At 41.0% G+C, this 18931-nt stretch overlaps 1 protein-coding gene and 1 long non-coding RNA gene across 2 annotated transcripts in view; one reads left to right on the forward strand and one right to left on the reverse strand.

Annotated features, from left to right (window-relative positions):
• The window catches only part of Slc39a10 (solute carrier family 39 member 10), a 126349-nt gene that overhangs the window by 82292 nt on the left and 25126 nt on the right, over positions 1-18931 (reverse strand). The window contains exon 3 of the mRNA XM_040753637.1: positions 12247-12344. The gene's annotated coding sequence lies outside the window, so the exon portion shown is untranslated. The remainder of the gene's footprint in view (positions 1-12246; positions 12345-18931) is intronic.
• The window catches only part of LOC121142827, a 45005-nt gene continuing 31987 nt past the window's right edge, over positions 5914-18931 (forward strand). Inside the window, exon 1 of the long non-coding RNA XR_005879940.1 lies at positions 5914-6202. This is a non-coding gene — a long non-coding RNA (uncharacterized LOC121142827). The remainder of the gene's footprint in view (positions 6203-18931) is intronic.

Here is an 18931-nt window from a genome sequence, read left to right on the forward strand (position 1 = left end):
GTTGTGCAACTCACCCCCTCTGTTTCCCTCCCTCCCCTTTCTGTCTCTCTCCTTCCCCCTTCTGATCATTCATCAGGTAGTGAACTTTTATATTGGTAGTTCACAAATTAAGTCAACTGAATTTCTCTTTATTTCCAAATGTCCATAGTATTTACCCAATGATAAAAAAATGGCAGCAATTCAAATGTGTCCAAATGCTTTCTTGACACCTGAAATCTAAAATCAAGCTATCTATTATTACTATGTCTCCATCCTCAAATGTATTTACAGTCTTATGTTCTCTGTCTAGGTCCCCACACCACTATACACCCAAGGTAGAGGTGTCAATCTTTTTGTAATTTTATCATCTCTGACAGTGTTTATTGCTAATTGATTTCTAGCTCTAATGGGTTTAATTCAGACACATAATGTTTAGTTTCCCTCTGGTTTGGAGCACCACTATTGCTTTAATTTATTTTCTTCCATCCAACATGACCTTCCCCTTTCTCTACACACATCCCTTATGATGCCATTTTCTACCTTAAAGATACCAACTTCATTGTCTCCATTGCTCAATGTGTGTTTAAGACCCTGATATCACCTCCTTTCAAGCACATGTCTTACTGTTTTTTTCCCAACCAAATCTTACACCAAGCATTGCCAATGTGACACTGTTGGTTATTGAAAGTGGTTGTCTGAAACAAGGTTCTACAAGGTGTCACTAAGACTGCCTGTGTCTACTAGGAAAAGGAGGTGAGGACAGCACCTATGAGACATTGATTTTGCTGCCATCTTGCCACACTGATTTAATAGCTACATCTCTCCTTGGCTCTGCATGTGCTTTGGTAGTTCATGACTATATTTTTCAAAAACCAGTCTTCTGATTTCAAGTCTTGCTTTTCCTTCTTCATGGTCTGCTAACTTCAGAAAGTTCCAACATTGCTGTCTTGGTGGGTGATGGAATGCCCCACCCCACAAAGCAGACCTAAGCTTTGTGCATGTATCAAATATGCATGAAAGATCAAAGACTTCACAGTAAAATGGTGGAATTTTAAGTGTCATGGACTATAACTCATTTATAATTATATAGCAGAGGACTGTGTAGCAGTGACTCAAAATCCTGAAATTATAGTAGAAAAGATAAGCTTAAATATCATGAAGTATTGCTTGGGTTCTGAATTTTTCTATTCTTTTTGTCTTTATAACTTTACAGCACTCTGAAATGAACTCAAGGTCCTGCACATCCTAGACAAGTCCTTAGCCCTTTAAGTGATATTAATTAAGACATCTTCTGTAAAGTAAAGACGAATGAACAAGTAAACAAATTAATAGAAACCTTCCACACATTATAAGCAAATGCAGAAAAGAGAGGGAGCACTATTAGCAGCTTGCATCAAGAACCTGTGACAGCTCTAACGAGCTTGTGTAACGAACAACCTGCTATTCAAAGTCAACTTTGCTACAGTGCTCTTCATTGGCTGTTTCCTTACTTGATGCTCTAAAATTTGACCTTATTTCAATCAACCTGAAAAATAACTTAGCTCCTACTTTTAAAACACTGGGCAAAGAAAATGAAAACAGATAGTTCTCATTTAAAAAAATATAATTGTTCCTTAAATATAACAAAAGCTGTCAATGTCACTTATAAGAAAAGAGCCTCAATTAAGATACTATACTTGCCCTTTTAGCCTGTTGACTCTAAAGAACATTCAAAATACACCGCAGAAGTTATGTGTGGGTGTGTGTGGTGGGGAGTCATCTGTTTCTGGTGATTTGTAAAATTATATAATACTTATAGAAGGCAATTTAGCAATATCATGTAAAATTACAGTGTTTATACTTAGGACTCAGCAATTCCCCTCCTGGAAAGTTATCTTACTGATAGATTTTTCAAATGCAGAAAATGTCCAAAGTACAGGAGTGTTCAATGTGATACCACTTGTAAAAGTAGAATATTGGAGTCACCTTTACTGATATATAATATTTAATATTGAATATAGTAATACCTAAAAAATCATGAAGCAACTTTGAAATACATTTCCCCCATTAAAAACTAAGAGCATTCCCTAATTAAACGAGAAGAAATATAGACTGACTAGTTAGGCAAGGGAACAAGTTTGAGGAGTAAGAATACAGTGCTGGGGGATGGAGAGATGGCTCAGCAGTTAAGAGCACTGACTGTTCTTCCAGAGGTCCTGAGTTCAATTCCCAGCAACCACATGGTGGCTCACAACCATCCATAATGAGATCTGGTGCTCGCTGCTGGCCTGCAGGCAGAAGATTGTATACATAATAAATAAATAAAATATTTAAAAAAAGAATACAGTGCTTAGAATTAGGGTTTGGTGATATAGAGCTGCAATCCCAACCACTCAGAAAGGATTGGTCAAAGGATACCAAGTCCAAAACACCCCAAGTTTACAAAGTGAGTTCCAGGTCAGCCTAGGCAGCTCAGTGAGACCTCACTTTAAGATAAAATGAAAGGCCAGGCTTTGGTGATGCACGCCTTTAATCCCAGCACTCGGGAGGTAGAGGCAGGTGGATCTCTGTGAGTTCGAGGCCAGCCTGGTCTACAGAGCGAGGTCCAGGACAGCCTCCAAAACAATACAGAGAAACCCTGTCTCAAAAAACAAAAACAAAACAAAACGATAAAATGAAAAAGAAAGGAAAGACTGCAGAAAGGACTGGGAAGCAGACTATTTGTCTAGACCATTTGATAGGCCTTGTCTCTAGTACTGACCATACACACACACACACACACACACACACACACACACACACACACTCACTCATTCACATGAGTGAGTCAATTGCAATAAAAAAGAATTCTTTGCATGCACTAGTTTTAACATGCTTAAATTACACAAAATTGCTAAAGTTGTCACCTGACTGGAGACCTAAGTAGGTGGAAGATTGATGTAAGAAGCAGATTTTTCAGTGAAAAATTAATTTCTAATTTCTAATTCCCTTTTTTTCAGTACTAGTGGCTGATGCCTGAAACCATTCTTAAACTCTACCACTGAGTTACTCCTCCAAGCCCTTACGTTGTTTAAAATGTCATGCAAATGTATCACTACTGAAAAACTTAAAATCAATTTATTTTTATGTTTCCAGGGATTACAGCACACTGAATATAATGTTCAATGTTTAGGGTCATTCATATTTTTTGAATTGTAATGAGACAGCTAGTTCTATTGAGAATTCCAAATGCCAAGATCATATATACAGAGTCTGTAGCCTCCTAGAGTTTGAAGCTTCTTGTTTCAATCATTATATAAGGAAATAACATAATTTACCGTATGTTGATTAGCTTGGGGACATGCCATTTTTTCTGTCATTAATGTTGGTTAAGTTTCTTCTCTTTTCCTAGACACTCTGAAACATCTTTCATGCTGAATTCTCTTGAATAAAATCTTGGTCACAAAGAAAACCAAGTGGCTTCCTAACAAGGGGGTTTGCATAGATCTTCATTCTGCTTCCCCAGCTCCTCTGTAGCCTCCACTGTTCCCTTGAAAATACTCTTCTGGTCCAGAAAGTTCAAATCCCTCCCTGTCTCAGTGAAAGATTAGATAGAGCCTCTTGCATGGCTGCTCTCCTTAGATGATGAAGCTGCTAAAAGCTGGCAGGGAAGGTGACTGGTTTTCCCAATCTCCGACCTGTTTGGTCCAGGGAACCTATGTGCATGTTTTCATGGAATCTCTGTTGAATAAACAAATGCCTACTCTGGGCATGGTGGGGGGCAAGAAGTTGAAGCCACAGGAGAAGATAAAAGAGGTGAGACAACCTCCTCCTCAACCAGGGAGGGTGAGATAAACACGCATAATTACAATGTGGCCATTGCCTAAGGGATTGTAAATTGATCTGTGTGGGAGTCACCGCAAGATGGTTGCTAGAAGGATTTTTTTCCCTTTGAGATAAGATCTCAGGTAGGAGGCTGGTCTCCACTTGCCTGGGGATGACCTTATACTTCTGAGGCTCCCACCTTCAGAGACCTGCTTAACTTCAGTGCCGGGTGGGGTGTTGAACCCAGGACTTTTACCTATTAGGAAAGCCCTCTACCAACTGAGCTACAACTCAGCCCCATGAGAGTTTTAAAAATCTGTTATCTATCTGAAAAAAATATGCAAGCATATTTCAAAATTGGTCTTGAAATACTATTGTGGTTCTCTCAAGGAGTCTGAAGGTAATTAATTCAGAATATCACAAGTTTATAGAGGCCAGACAAGGGATATGTGGAAATGAATGGACTGGGGGGGGCGGGGCGGGGGTGATAAAAGAGGTCCAGAGATTTTTTAATCAGGCTGTGTCTGATCTGGGAGGCTTTATCCTCCCCAGGACAGAACATTCATTGCCCAGTACATCTGTCCAGTGTTTCCACAGAGAACACAACCCTGTGACTGTAAATGTTCTAATTGTTCCCATAATCGTACAGAGCTGAAAGCGGCTGCAGCCCTCACAAAAACGTGACCGTGGCTTCCTACTCTGCTGGAGAGAAAATGATGGATGAGTGGAGTGTGTTAAGCTTAGATTGTCTTCAGGCAGGAGGCAATGTGGATTTTTCTCTTATCTACTTAAGAGTTTCTTGGAGCACCTAAAGCAGCCTTAGTAACAAATGCTCCATGGCAGAGCTCAGCAAGTGGCACTTCTCTCGTTTCCATGGGGAGGGGTGGGTATGGCAACTCAACTCCACCGTTTCCTTAAAGCAAAATTCAAAGGGAATGTTGGAAATAAAGCCGAAAGTCAGAATGCTAGAGAAAATCTCATCTGCCTACATTTGTCAATATAAAGTCACTGCAACACAAACAAAAAAGGAAAGTCTCCCTCTTCTCTGCCCCCCCCCCCGTTATGTACTTGGGGACATATTTGCTGTCCACAACTAGAGGGACTGTCATGCACAAAATACTAATCAAGCCCCTCCTATTAATCAGATGCTATCCCCAGTTCTTTTTCTCTGGTCAAGGCCTTTATCTGTACCCCCAGTCAGCCAACCTCCATGCCATTACTCATAGAATGCATGAGCTTAGGAGATAAAAATGTGGGTGACTCAATGCAGTCCCTTCCAGTGCCTGTGAGAGAGACTGGGCAGACAAGGAACTTTGCCTGGGACTATTACCAACCGCTGAGATTCAGCACACCATGAAGAGAGAGACAGAACTCACGGCATACACCATTGCTCTCCCTCTGCATTGTTAAGAGTTTAGCAACAGCCACAAAATTTAAACAACTCTAGGATTGAGCTTTCAAGGAATAACAAACACCAGCAAGTACTTTTACTTCAACCTAGAACCCTTTAAAGATATGTGTGTGTCTGTGTGTGTGCATGTGTGTGTATGTGTGTGCTCCCAAGCACCTGTGTACTCGTGCACATGCGCGTGTGTATGTGTGTGTGTCTGCGCATGTGTGCATGTGTGTGCACATGCGTGTGTGCGTGCGTGCGTGCATGCGTGTGTGTGTGTGTGTGTGTGTGGTGCTAGGGAACTATTCAGGAAATGCTATATATATACCAGTTCTGTTAGTCTTTATTAAGTTCAATTCTTATACTAGATGTTTATACACATCTCTGCTGAAATATATTCAATCAGTACTGCAGATAAACATAAGTGACGAATTAGAAAACAACATTCAAAAGCTTTAAGCTGCTCCATTTCCTTTTCACTAAAATGCACATACCTACTTCTGAAGCATAGTGAGTATTTTTGTACATAATCTGGAAGAGCACAAATAAAATAACCTCAGAAAGTGGGTTTCTGCACAAAGCTGGTTGGGAGCTTTTAAAAAGAAATTTGTTAAGTACTGCCAGAATTTTAAACACTAAGAATATAACCATGCCTTATTTGTCCTTCATGGTTTTATAAAGTATGCATTTACTTTGTTTTGATACAAAGCTTACATTTGTTTTTCAGATGTGCTCAAGCATAAGGAACAAGAGAAAAGAGAAACAATGAATACATTAGATAGGCAAGGCACCCAGACACTGGCAAATAAAGAAAGCGACAATCTTCTTGGAGCTAAAAAGAAAAGGGGGTTTACTTTGAGAAGAAAGAAAGGCATCCCTGAACGAGAAACATTTTCCCAGCTGTGATCTCAGAAGGCGTGGGGTTGGGGAGGAGGAACAGAGGGGTCCCGGGGAGAGAACATCGTTTACGGACCTTACCATCGGAACCTCGATTCATAAAACAAAGCAATCCATGTAGGGGACCTGCATAACTTCACCTGTTGGCAGGTAAGTTCAGTCTCTTTCCCCTTCTTGGAATGAATGGGAAGGCTGGCCCCAGAGCTCGGCCTCCCACCAAAGGAATGTGTGCTATCTGGGGTTGTTTGGAAACCCACAGTCTTTAAAGGAACTGTATCAACAGGTTTTTCCTTCGGCAGAACACTGAGCCAATTGTAAATGTTGAATGAAAATCTTGAGCAAGTTAAATACTACCTTAGGAATTCAAAAGCTGCTCCAGGTAGGGGTTTTCTGTTCTTTGTTTTTAAATAGAATCTCAGCTTACATCTTTATCACTTCTGTCTATTTGAATTGCATGAGTCTCAAACAGACAAGGGCTCTTTCCTGGCAACATGAGGAGAGCACATTTTGAGGAAAGCAGAGCGCTAGCTTGGGAGTTTGGTTTGGACAAAACTGAGATTTGTCCCACATGGAGCTGTTCACGTGTCAAGAAAATGAAGCAGAGTAAAGCCTGTCCCTCAGAGGGGCAGGACCAACCTCCTGCCTATTATGTCTATGTGGTGTATTTGCAGTTCGATGGCCACCTCCCTTCAACACAAATATTGATCTTTTTCTCTCAACTTTTACCTGTATAGTTTCCATTCTGCTCTAAAATAGGTTGTTTCTAGAACATAAGTGATGAGGTAAGTAGCTCTACCCATCGGCCCTTAATGTTTAGGAGAAATCATCACTGCCTATGAGCTGGGGGTGGTGAATCACAGGCAAATCTCTACCTATGACTGTTAAAACCTGGAGACCAAGAAGCATTGTGTCTAGATGTGCGTGCGTGCGTGCATGCGTGTGCGTGTGTGTGTGTGTGTGTGTGTGTGTGTGTGTGTGTGGTGTTGTTTCTGACGCCAGTGCCTGCACTTACAGAGATCAGAGGTCACCATCTTGTGTTCCCCTCCCTCTCTGCACCTTACTATTTGGAATAGGGTCTCCCACTGGAACTGAAACTCACCATTTCAGCTAGACAGGCTGAGCAGCTAGCCCCAGGGATCCTTACAGGAGCTGATTTTCTCTTCCTCCCAGCACTAGGGTTGCAGGCGTGTTATATCATGCTGCCTTTTTTATGGATGTGGGGGATTTGAACTCATGTCCTCACAGGAAGCATTTTACCCCCTGAGCCTCCTTCCCAATCTATCTTCCCCTTTTAAAAAATATTAGCCATTATTGGTTTAAAAATAAAAAGCAAGCAAACAAAACCTGATGTTCAGATTCAGCTTACAGCATTTGTGAAGCCATGTTTTCCCAACTGTTTCCATAGGATTTGTACTTTATTCTGCTAAACCAAAAGACTTTCATTGGTTTTGAAAGCTTCTTTCTGCTCAGCAAACAGGAAACAATCAGCATAGCGAAGACAGCCTATAGGATGGAGAAAAGTGTTTCCAACTTCTGTTTATTTGCTTGCTGAGATAGAATTTCAGTAACTAACACAGGGTAGCCTCCAATTTACAATCCTCCTGCCTCGTCTGCCAGAGTTGTGAATTACCACATCTGGCTTAGATGGCTGATTTCTGGGCTTCTGTGACTTCATGTAATTGATTATGAAGCCTCTCATACTTCACACACCAGAAACGTAATTGAAAAGAATTGTATTCTGATTCCAACACCTAGCACTGAATGGTGTTACAAGGAACATGTATGTCCCCCACAACTAAGCAAGTAAGAATACAGTGAAGAATGGACCAACATTCTCCACATACAATAAAAAGGACCATCCTTAATTTTGGTGATAGAAGACATATAAAAATTAACTGCTGAGCAAATAATTTGGTAATTATCAGTCCTGATTGTTTTAGTTACTCTGTTTTCCAGATGATCGACATTTTAAAATTGAGGAAGGATAATCAATGTCTAGATTTATTAATGTGGCAGATTCTGGAGCTCAAAGAAGCAGATTTCCATGTCTAGGGACTTTATGGAAGAAAAACAAATTCACAAAAGAATGTCAACGACTTTTAGAGGAAGCAGAAGAATGAATCAAAACCTAAGCATCAGAAAGATGGCGCTCAGCCACGGGGAACGTGTTAGGATGTGTTCTGCTGCCTCCCTGGACTCTGAGTCTTAGCCTCCTCATAATGGTTTTTAAAAATCAACAACCCAATCAAACAAGCAAACAAATTCCAAACAAGACAAAAGTCTTTTTAGGCAAAGTCCCCAAAGTCAGCTAGCTGCCTGCCACTGGAGCCTGGACCTTACACTTGGCCCTGTGGTTTGCCCTCTTCTGAGAAAGACAGACTGTAACTCTCCAGATTGTATTGGAAACTCACAGAGGATTTCCACAGTGGGGCATAATCTGTAATTGTGTCAGTACTTCCTATTTAGCCACTAAACCTTAAGATGGTGTCTTTATAAAATGGGAACTACGAGTTTTAAGATTTTATACTTCATGACTATGTACTTTATCCCCCCAGCCCCTTTTCGTTTTATCTTTACAATTTGGGGCAACAATAAATTTTTAACTTCATTTGAATTCTGATACCAACATAATATAACTAACTAATGTAGAGTCAGATGAAATGATTGCTTATAAATCCTTCCATCCATGACTACAGTTTCTAGGAAAAAGTAAAGATTCTGCAAGGGAGATCTTCCTGCTTCAGCCTCTGATGCTGGGATCCTGAGCCTGTACCACCACGCCCAGAGAATGCCTGTCTTAGCTACTTTTGCTTTCCCTCCCTCATTCTTTCCAGAATGTCTTTCCTTCTAGGGTTTTGGGGTATACTATTCTGGAATTCATTTCAAACAGTAGATGCTGGCATTGGTATGAAGCATGTAGAAAGACTTTCTAAACCTTGTCCTGGAGCTTCCTACCCTGCCATTATTCCTCATGCCTAAATTCTTGATGAGTAGATCGTTTCCATATTCAGTTACTGAAATTCTAACCCATTTCATCCAGACTGTTTATGAAAGTGACTTGGAAACTCTAGATCAAAATCATTGCAGACAACTGTGGACAATCCTATAACCTGAGCTTTTCATTTAAATAACATATGTGGGGAGGGGATGCAGCAATTTAGGATCCATCTATATTGTACATATCTGACTATTAACAAGCCACTGGAAGCTAAAACTTAGCATCTGCATTTTCCACTGGGAAATCCAGGTTTCTAGGAAGTACTAAGTGTGCATGATCAGAGATAAGTAGCAGTGCCCCCACTCTGAAAGGAGGCTCGCACGGAGTCCTTCAGTAAGGTTATTGGAATGAAAAGGGCCTCAAGGTCTTGCTCAGGCCTTCAGGAGGGATGGCGAGCAGTGGAACATGATGGGTCCTTAAAGGGAAGGAGGGGCTTCTCTTTAAAGCATAGAGAGGGTGAAGGAGCATATTCAGAGAGCAGTCTCCCCTGAGGAGTCGGGGACCAAGTCTGGGAACGAAGAAAAGGTCAGATGAGGTGGGAGGTTTTACATCATGTGATTTAGTCCAGCAGAGAATATGCGACCATTAAGGAGCATGGGCAGGGGTGGGAGGAGGGGATGGGGACAAGGTACCATAAATTGAGAGCTATCAAGGCACAGCACAGAGTGCTTCTTAGCTGTCCCAGAGAGAGCTACAGAGGGGTGTGGCCTGGTTCAGGCTATGGGATCTGACACAAAGATGTAGGTCCAGGTTCCCACAGCATGCAGACAGGGTCCAAACTCAGGTTCATGTGACTGAAAACCCATTTTCCTGGCCACTGCACTGCGGAAGCACACAGGGCATAGTGGGGCATTCATTCCTATGATTTCAGTACTTCAGAAGCAAAGACAGGTGGATCTCTGGGAGTTCCAGGATAACCTGGTCTACATAGGGAGTTCTAGGCTATCCACAACTACATAGCTTGTCCCAGTCTCATAAATAAGAAGCAAAAACAATCAAAGTCAGAAACCAAAACCCCAAACAACAGCGACAGCAAAGCTAAACTGCTCTTTCGTCTAATGAAGGAAATGCAGTCTCCTCCAGGACAAAGGCTGGTAACTTCTGTTTGTAATGTGTTGGCAGCAAGGCGTCCAAAGAGGTAAACATAAGATTAGTGTTGAATGTAAAAATATGTGCATATATAACAATTCGTGGAAGTTTAAGTATGCATCAAAATCATTGTCATTATTGTTTTCAATTCAAAAATCTGTAGAAAGAAATACATTTTACTCACTTAGCAGGGCAGTGATGATTTACACCTTCAATCCCAGCACTCAGGAGGCAGACGTAGGAGGATCTCTGTGAGTTAGAGGCCAGTGTGGGCTACAGATCAATTTCCAGGACAGCCAGGGCTACACAAAGAAACCCCTAAGAAACCAAAACAACAGCAATAAATAACAAAATTTACTCACTTAGGATAATAGTTAAAAAGTGAAGTCAGTAAAACATGCAGTTAAAATGCCAAAAGATGAGTGACTTTGTGTGTGTGTGTGTGTGTGTGTGTGTGTGTGTGTGTGTGTGTGTGTGTGTGACAGGGTTTCTCTGTGTGGTCCTGGTTGTCCTGGAAGTCACTTTGTAGACCAGCTTGACCTTAAAATCCCTAGTACTGGGGATTACAGAGTGTGTACCACCACTGCCTGTCGATGAGTGACATTTTTAAAGTTAGACATTGAATGTATTAGTTTTTATGCTAACTTAGCTAATGGCCTGTTATTCTATAAACAACAAAGGGAAAGCTGACTCAAACTATGGAATTTTCAGCCTGACAACTGACTCAAAATATGGGATCACTTAAAACAGAATAATACACAAACACAAGATCTTCTGCTTACACAGAATGAAGCCTGTTAGTAAAGGTACACTCTGATGACCAATTTGTGGTACCATCAAATCCTGAAAAAAAAATATCATGGAAACATTTCTCATGGAGTTGACTCTCCCTTCATTAATTTCTCATGCAGAAAAGAAGCCCTGAACAAAATTTGAATTCCCTGTACCTTATACTTGAAGAAAACCACTCTGATTTCACTTTCTTTACTTTTAAATTAAGTCGTGGTTTGCTTTGGTGCTAAGAGGACCAGGCCTGGGCCTTTCTCGCTGATGAATCTTGGCAGTTAAAGTGACTCTGAATACCAAGGCAATGTTCATTGCTCACTATTCTTCTCTCGCCGTTTTAATAGTTGGGATTCTGCGTTGACCTGATGCGGATGGGTCAGAATTTACAGTTCTATGGTAGAATAGATGTCTTCTTGCAGTAACACGGGCTTTGGTTTTCAGATAAGAGTGTCCTGACTTTCAGGTTTGAGCTTGTATTTCTGCATCAGCATTATGAATTTTTTTTGTGTGTTTCTAAATCCATTTGGGAGTAAATCAGCTAGTCACCACTAACTACAAAGTTCCCAGTTAGGTTCAGGGGGGAGGTTAGGAGAAGACAAACCACATTAGTATAGCTCTCAATAGTTTGTCTTCCTTTCTTTGGTTCACGATGGTTCCGGCGGCGCAGGCGCTCAGCTTGACAATGCCCACCTCTGCACTGCAACCTCCCACTGTTCTCCATCTCCACTCACGCTGACAGTTCACTCTTGTGCATCTCCTTTACCTTGGGTATCTTTCAAAGTAACGATTTCATGCCCAAAGGAGTGCATGTGTTGGCTTGTTTTTGAAGGCAATCCTTTTCAATCATTTGAAATCATTTTAAAGAACAGTATTCTACTGGCTCCTGTATGCAATCCCTTGCTCACATCTTGGTTTAGAAATCATACATTTTGCTCACAGATGTCCTTCCTGTTTCCATTGTCTCAGTTTCTCCCAACTCTAATTCTCATTTTGAACATGTGTGTCTTTGCATGAACTGTCTCTCTGTATGTGGTTAGTAACTTCTTCTATGTTAAAGTCATTAAGATGTTTCCTCTTTGTCCCCATTCTGTGGTGATGCCAATACATTAATACACTCCAGAGTAGCTTGCTGCTAGTGTATAATATGAAAGTTCTGGGGTGTGTGAAGGGAGGAACATTCTGTCAACTCTACAGATTCCTGTCTGACCAAAGACACTGCTATCCAAAAGTAAAATAGTGAATTATCCAACTGTTTAACCCATGACATATGGTTTGCTAAGCTATTAATCCATGAAGCAAATGAAAAACAAGCAAAACTTACCCTTTGAAAAGGTTTCAATAGATGCTTTAGGTTCTTTGTCTCTATTTCAGCTCACTCCAGCTCAAGCATCAGTTACAGGAATCTCTTGAATCTAGGGACTGGACAGACACAAATAGAAGAATAAAGCAATTCCCTCTACCTAAATTGGCACCAATTTAGACCAGTCAGTTGCCAGGGCTTTATATAAGATTTTTTTCTTGAAGGATGTTTGGTAACCTTACCCAGCCAGCAAACATCTTAGGGTCTCTTCTTTTTAAACCTTCAAGTTGTTCTTACTATTCTTTTTATGCTGGATAATTCTCAGGGCTTTATATCCGACTTCCATATTTAATGTATTTTAATTCAGTCTAGTAATGATCTATATATGCATGCATCCATGAGCTCATCTTCCCCTTAGGACTTACACAGGTAGCAGGACCCAAGTTGGCATTCATTATTACTTTCTGGCAATTACAAGTCTGACTTCATAAATACCTTTATTTCTGCACTTGCATCAAAATGTTTCAGGTAGAGAGTGTGATTAAATAAATAAAACAAGGACTCTGGGCCCATCCTTTTACAGTGCCCTGATTGTTGTAAACTAGAAATGTCTACATTCTGGTTTTTCCTCTTCTTTACATGGCCCTTCTCCAATTTTCCCCATTTTAAATGAGAATTATTCTTTTAAAATCTTGCAGGTTTTATATACTTTCCAACATAGTGAATTATGTCTTCACTTTAAATATAATATGCTGCATGATTTGTGCAGCTGGGTAAAAGTGGATTTGACCATATATAAGTTTCTTCTTTTGAAAAGAAAGAATGTCAAAAGAGATGGAAGAGAACTAATCCCCAAACAGACACCAGTGAAATTGATTGTAAACATCTCTTTAAAGGCCATAATGCATGGAGGATCTTCAGTAAAATGGTAATAAACACCACCTTCTACCTGCAACGACTCATAGGAAAGCTATAACCCAACACAAAGGTAAAAGACTTAAACATTTCTCAAAATAAGACCCACAACTAGCAATAGGTGCATGTGAAAGTATAGTTTAGCATAAACACTAAACCATAAACACTAAACCCAAAACCAGTTAAAATGAGTATGACCACAAAGATGAGAGGTAACAAGCACTGGTGACATGGGGGAATGAAAACTCTCTTGCACTGATGGAAATGTAAATTAGTCTCACTATAATGGAAAACAGTATGGAGATCTCACACACACACCAAAACAAACAAACAAAAACCCACAACTGAAATATGGTTCAGAAATTCCACTTTTGGACATCTATTCAAAGGAACAGAAATCAGTTGGCAAAGAAATGTCCACACTTCGCTGGGCATTGGTGGTGCACGCCTTTAATCCCAGTACTGGGGAGGCAGAGGCAGGTGGATCGCTGTAAGTTCAAGACTAGACTGGTCTACTGAGTGAGTTCCAGAACAGGCTCCAAAACAATACGGAGAAACCCTGTCTCGAAAAACCAAAAACCAAAAACCAACCAACCAAACAAACAAACAAACAGAAAACCCAGAAATGTCCACACTTCCATGCTCAGTGCAGATATTTGCCATGGTATTTTGAATGATTAATGCTTCCCTGGAGTGGGCTTTGAGAGTTTGTAGCTTCAGGTCACTTCCAGGTTGTTCTTTCTGTTAAGGAGACAGGCATATGTAGTCAACAGATAGGAAGACAGTTCCTGCTCATACTGAAGAGGTGTATGTGGTCAACAAAGAGGGAGACAGTTCTTGCTCCTACAGAAGAGGCCTGTGTAGTCAGCAGAGAGGCACGTGTAGCAGACAACAAAGCTGGAAGGGTAGAACCATCTAAGCCCTTGAAACTAAAGTCCCAGACACTAGACATGAAGTTACAGGATCGGGTATTTACCAGACTGGATTTAGGTCTTACTTTGGGTCCAGCATTACTTCATTAGGAATGGGGATGTATATTCACTGCCATTATGCATTAGAAGTTTGTGATTTGCTTCTTGACTTTATAGGGGTTTACAGTTAGTCTCAGAAAAACTTTGGACTATTGATTTGTATTGAAACTATTAAAGGGTACTGGGACTTTTTTGAAGTTGAACTAAACGTATTTTACATTGTAAAATGTCCGTGAGCTTCCTGGGTAGCCAGGTACTGGAATGTGGTGTTTGAATGAGAATAAGCTCAGGTATTTGACGACTTGTTTCCCAGTTTGCTGGGGGATTGTCATGGAAACTTTGGGAGAAGGATTTTATTGTGGATCTGAGGGAGAACCCAGAGGCATCTGGAAGAGTCCAGACTGAACTGGGGCCATGAGAGGAGAGTTTGGGAGAATGAGAGACGAAGAGAAGGGAGAGAGAAGAGAGAGCCAGGAGGGCAAAGAGGCCAAGTGCAAGCCAAGAGGGGAGCCCGAGAGAGAGAGAGAATCAAGAGAGTGCAGTGTGACTAAAATGAACTCTGGAGAAGGAAAGAAACCATTGGGCTGGACTTTAGGGATGGGGGAGGGGCGAGAAGTGCTGAGAGGAGCCACAGGTGCTGAGGCCAAGCCAGCACTTTTAGTCTGTTAATAGACACCACAGTTAACCAGTTGTCCCAGGTTTCTTTGGGATCTGACCAGGGCCTTCGTACAGGAAGCACTTCACTGGCGCTGACTTTGAGAGTTCATAGCCCCCTGTTCTTTCTGCTAGCGTCTGTGGTTGAAGGTTGATTCCTCCTGCTTCAACTGCCTGTTGCCATGACTCTCCCACCATTATGGACTCTCCCGCTGGAATCATCATAAGCCAAAACAACCTTTCTGTAAGTTGGCTCTCATCATGGTATGTCATCTCGACAACAGAAAAGTGACTTGATACACTCATAAAAGCCAAAGCATGGATGGAGTCAAGATAAGTATTCCCTGGAAGAAAATATCACAACAGTATTCGCGTTGGGATACTATCCACCTTAAAAATTGGAATCTTGTCACCTATGGCAACATGGGTGAGCCTGAAGAACACGATGCTAAGTAGAATAAGCCAAGTATAGAACAACAAATGCTTACATTTGGCATCTAAGATACTCATGGTCAAGGGTAGAATGACAGTCACCCCTGGGGAAGGGGTCATTGGGAAAAGTAAAGGCGTTCATTAAATCATAAAAATTGTAACTGGGAATTGTGGCACAGGGATTTAGTAGCAGCTCTAGGGAGGCAGAGCAGGTGAATGTCCATGAGGTCAAGGCCTGCCTGGTCTACAGGGAGAGCTCCAGAACAACTAGGGCAACCTAGAAGAACTGTCTCAAAAACAGCAACAATGACAAATCATGCAAACTGTCAATAGACTGGAGAAATACACTTTAGTGACTTCCAGGAATGAATACTAACTATAATGAGTAATAATATGTTTCATACTTCAAAGGTGCTAACGGATGCAGTTAATATATTTCCAGCACAAAATTCAGATATTGAAACAATGAGTTAATTAGCTAGCTTTAATTATTTCATAATATGCACATGTCAAAGCATCATTTTCTACCCCATATACGATATAATTTTATTTGTGAATTTAAAATATTATAAAAAAATTAAATGCCACATCCTACTAACTGCTACTCCAATATCTCTTCTCCACCAGCTATAAAGTCTTCCTTATTTAGTCACCAAACACTTAATTTGTAGTCACTTTTTTCTTTGTCTTATTTCCCACATTAGGATTCTGTTTAATTTTTGTGTAGAGAATCTAGGTTGGTCCTTTTAAAGACATTCAATAAATGTTCCCTAAATTAAAAGACATTGCTTGATCTCTCTCAGGGTCCCTTTGTCTAGTAGACAGAAAAAGCAAGGCTTAATCTCAGATCTTCCGTCTCACAGCGCACTGTTACCACAGACGGCTTTGACAGAGTGCAGCACTATTTTATCTCTAATTGAAAACCTCAAAATGCAGGGGAGTGTGGCAGTCTAGTCCCGCGTAATCCAACAGGAAGATCAGGAATTCAAGGTCAGCCTTGGCTATATCACAAATTCAAGGCCAGCCTGAGCTACGTAAAGCCCTGTATCAGAAAACAAAACAAAACAGAAAACAACCAAAGGAAAAAGAAAAAGGAAACCTCCACATAAGCAGAGCTTAGAACTGAATGGGTAAGAACTCATACAACTGATGGACACACTTGTGTGGTTTTTAAATTCCTTCTTTCTAGCATAGGTAATTATTGAGAGTAATTAGAAGTCCAACACAGTTCCTACTTAAGTTTCTCTTCATTCATGTCTACAAGATTCCTCAGTACAAAAGGAGAGTGGATCCCTGGACTACATTAGTGGATCCTGAACTCTATCATGGATTTTGGACTCTGTCAGTGACTCCTGCACCATATCAGTGGATCCTGGACTGTACTAGTGGATCCTGGACTGTATCAGTGGAACCTGGACACCATCAATAGATCCCTGGACTCTATCAGTGGATCCTAGACTGCATCAGTGGATCCTGGACTGCATCTCATATGCTATCTCACATTCAGGAGTGGAAGTCAGGCTAAGCTGCCTCCATATTTTTCACTTGTACAAAGGAGCCGAGGCAAGGAAGGGAGAAACAGTGAGCTTGTATTGTATTGTGTTCTCCGTATCTCATTCTTTATGCACTGACCAATGCAAGGTGAACCACCAAACATCAGGAGCAAGGGACAGGAGGAAAGCACAAGTCTGCCTGATGGAAGGCTGGTTTATGGTGTTTGGTTAAGAAAAGAGGCAACACGGTATTTGTCATATGTTAAAGCTCAAAGACCGCATTATAGCTGGATCTTGTTATGAAGAATTTCGAGTAGATTCTAAAGCTCCCAGAGTCATCAGTTTGTTTATTCTGATTTGGTCAATCTAAGGCCTTAGTTCCATTCATTTAAAGGAAGGACTACGTTAGGAGCTGAGGGTACAGTTTGATAAGATTCTGTAGCATTCTAAAAACCCTGGACTCTGATCCTGTCCTTAGCACCACAAAAACAAAACAAAGCCTAAAAACAAGCAAACAAAAAAACTAAGCAAACAAAACCCCTCCAACTTACAACGAAATCTGCGTATGTTAAAATTACATATGTCTTATGCAAGTACCATAATATTCTATCTAGCAAATGAATATGTAGTTGAATATAATTGTATCTGATATTTTGTTTTTTGGTGTTGTTTTTGTTGTTTTGTGATGGCAAAATTTAGTAAGCATTTACACTGTTTTGGTTTGTAGAGAAGTTGCCTGCATTTTTTTCCTGGGGTTGGCTGACATTCTCAAACCTCTTGCTCAGCTAGGCAAAAAGGAGATTGACACTATTAGAAGCTGCTAAAATTGAGTAGTCATAATAATCCCACTTGGGTCATCTCTAGCTGAATTCTAAAGTACAAACAAAAAGTTCCCATCCTGGAGGACAGAGCATTGCTCCCCAGTGAACTGTATGACGAGACACTGGTGTGACTTGTTGAGAGTGAGACACAGTCTATGTCTGGCCCAGGACTGTCTTCAACGTGGACAGGGAGTTCTCTGTCTATAATATGGCAGAAGAAGGTAATGAGAATGGAAGTAATGGGAGGGAGATTTACTAGTGTAGGGTGCAAGCAGAGATGGAACCCTCTACTGCTGGTAAAGTCTAAATGTGGATTGGGTTGAGAGGCTAAACAAGAAGGCACATTTCACGTTGCTCTTATCAACATCACTGCTCAAAGAAAATCAATTTGTTTTATAGTGCATTTTGGGGGGCGCATAAAGGCCATGGGATAAGCCTTGATATTGGCATTTCTTAGTGCTTATGTAGTTCACCTACATCCCTATCCTCCCAAGTTAGGTTTCTTTTATACACAAAATGGGATTGGTATGCCTATTTCGCAGCTGCTTGTTGTGCAGGTGAGAGGACACAGTGGGTGGCATTCTCTGAGAAATGCTAGCTGATCACAATGAAACTTTATCTGCTCAGCCTCTCCCTTCCGGAAGGAGGAAGCATGAGAGAAGGACATGTAGCAATGGAAATGACAGAGACTATCGCCAAAGCAAGGACAGTTGGCATCCATCCCGTCTTGTCTTCTTTTGTTGCAGTTTTATTCCTGTCTCTCATGGTCAGAGGTTACTTAGAGACACTCCTTCATTCAACAAAGACTCAATAAACGCGGCCTCTTTGCCCAGTGACTGGCTGTGTGTTGAGAACACACGGTTGAACAGATGGTAGAGATTCAGAGCCAGGTGTAGAGACTAACAGCTGTAACCCAGCACTGTGCAGGCTGACGGAGGATGATTGCTGATTTCCATAAGTTCACGGTTACATAGTGAGCTCCAGGATAGCCTGAGCTACAGCATGGAACTTTATCTCAGCAACACAAAAAAGGCCAGTTCCAGTGTGTACACTCCTATCTGCCCAGCTTTTAGAAGGGAGGCGAAGACAGGGGGATCATGGCAAACTCAGGGCCAGTTCAGTCTACATTGTGAGTTCCTGGCTAGTCAGGGCTATAGATGGAGACCGTACCTCAAAAGGCCAAATCAAACAAGCCATTAAGAAGATACTAAAATAAACAAAAGAAAGACAAAGAAGGGAAAACCTCCAAACAAAACTTCACACAGTAATTATATTTTTTATGAAGAAAAAAGCCCCAGTGGGTTTGTGTAGGAAAGACCTTATCAAACAGGGAAATTTAAGCCGGGATACTAAAGGGCAGATTGTCTCTTCATATTTGTAGTTCCTCTCTGCTGGGCTTGTGATAATCAACCTTCATCTG

Source organism: Mesocricetus auratus, unplaced genomic scaffold, assembly GCF_017639785.1.
Source record: "Mesocricetus auratus isolate SY011 unplaced genomic scaffold, BCM_Maur_2.0 Super-Scaffold_100010, whole genome shotgun sequence".
In the NCBI taxonomy this organism is placed as follows: domain Eukaryota; kingdom Metazoa; phylum Chordata; class Mammalia; order Rodentia; family Cricetidae; genus Mesocricetus; species Mesocricetus auratus.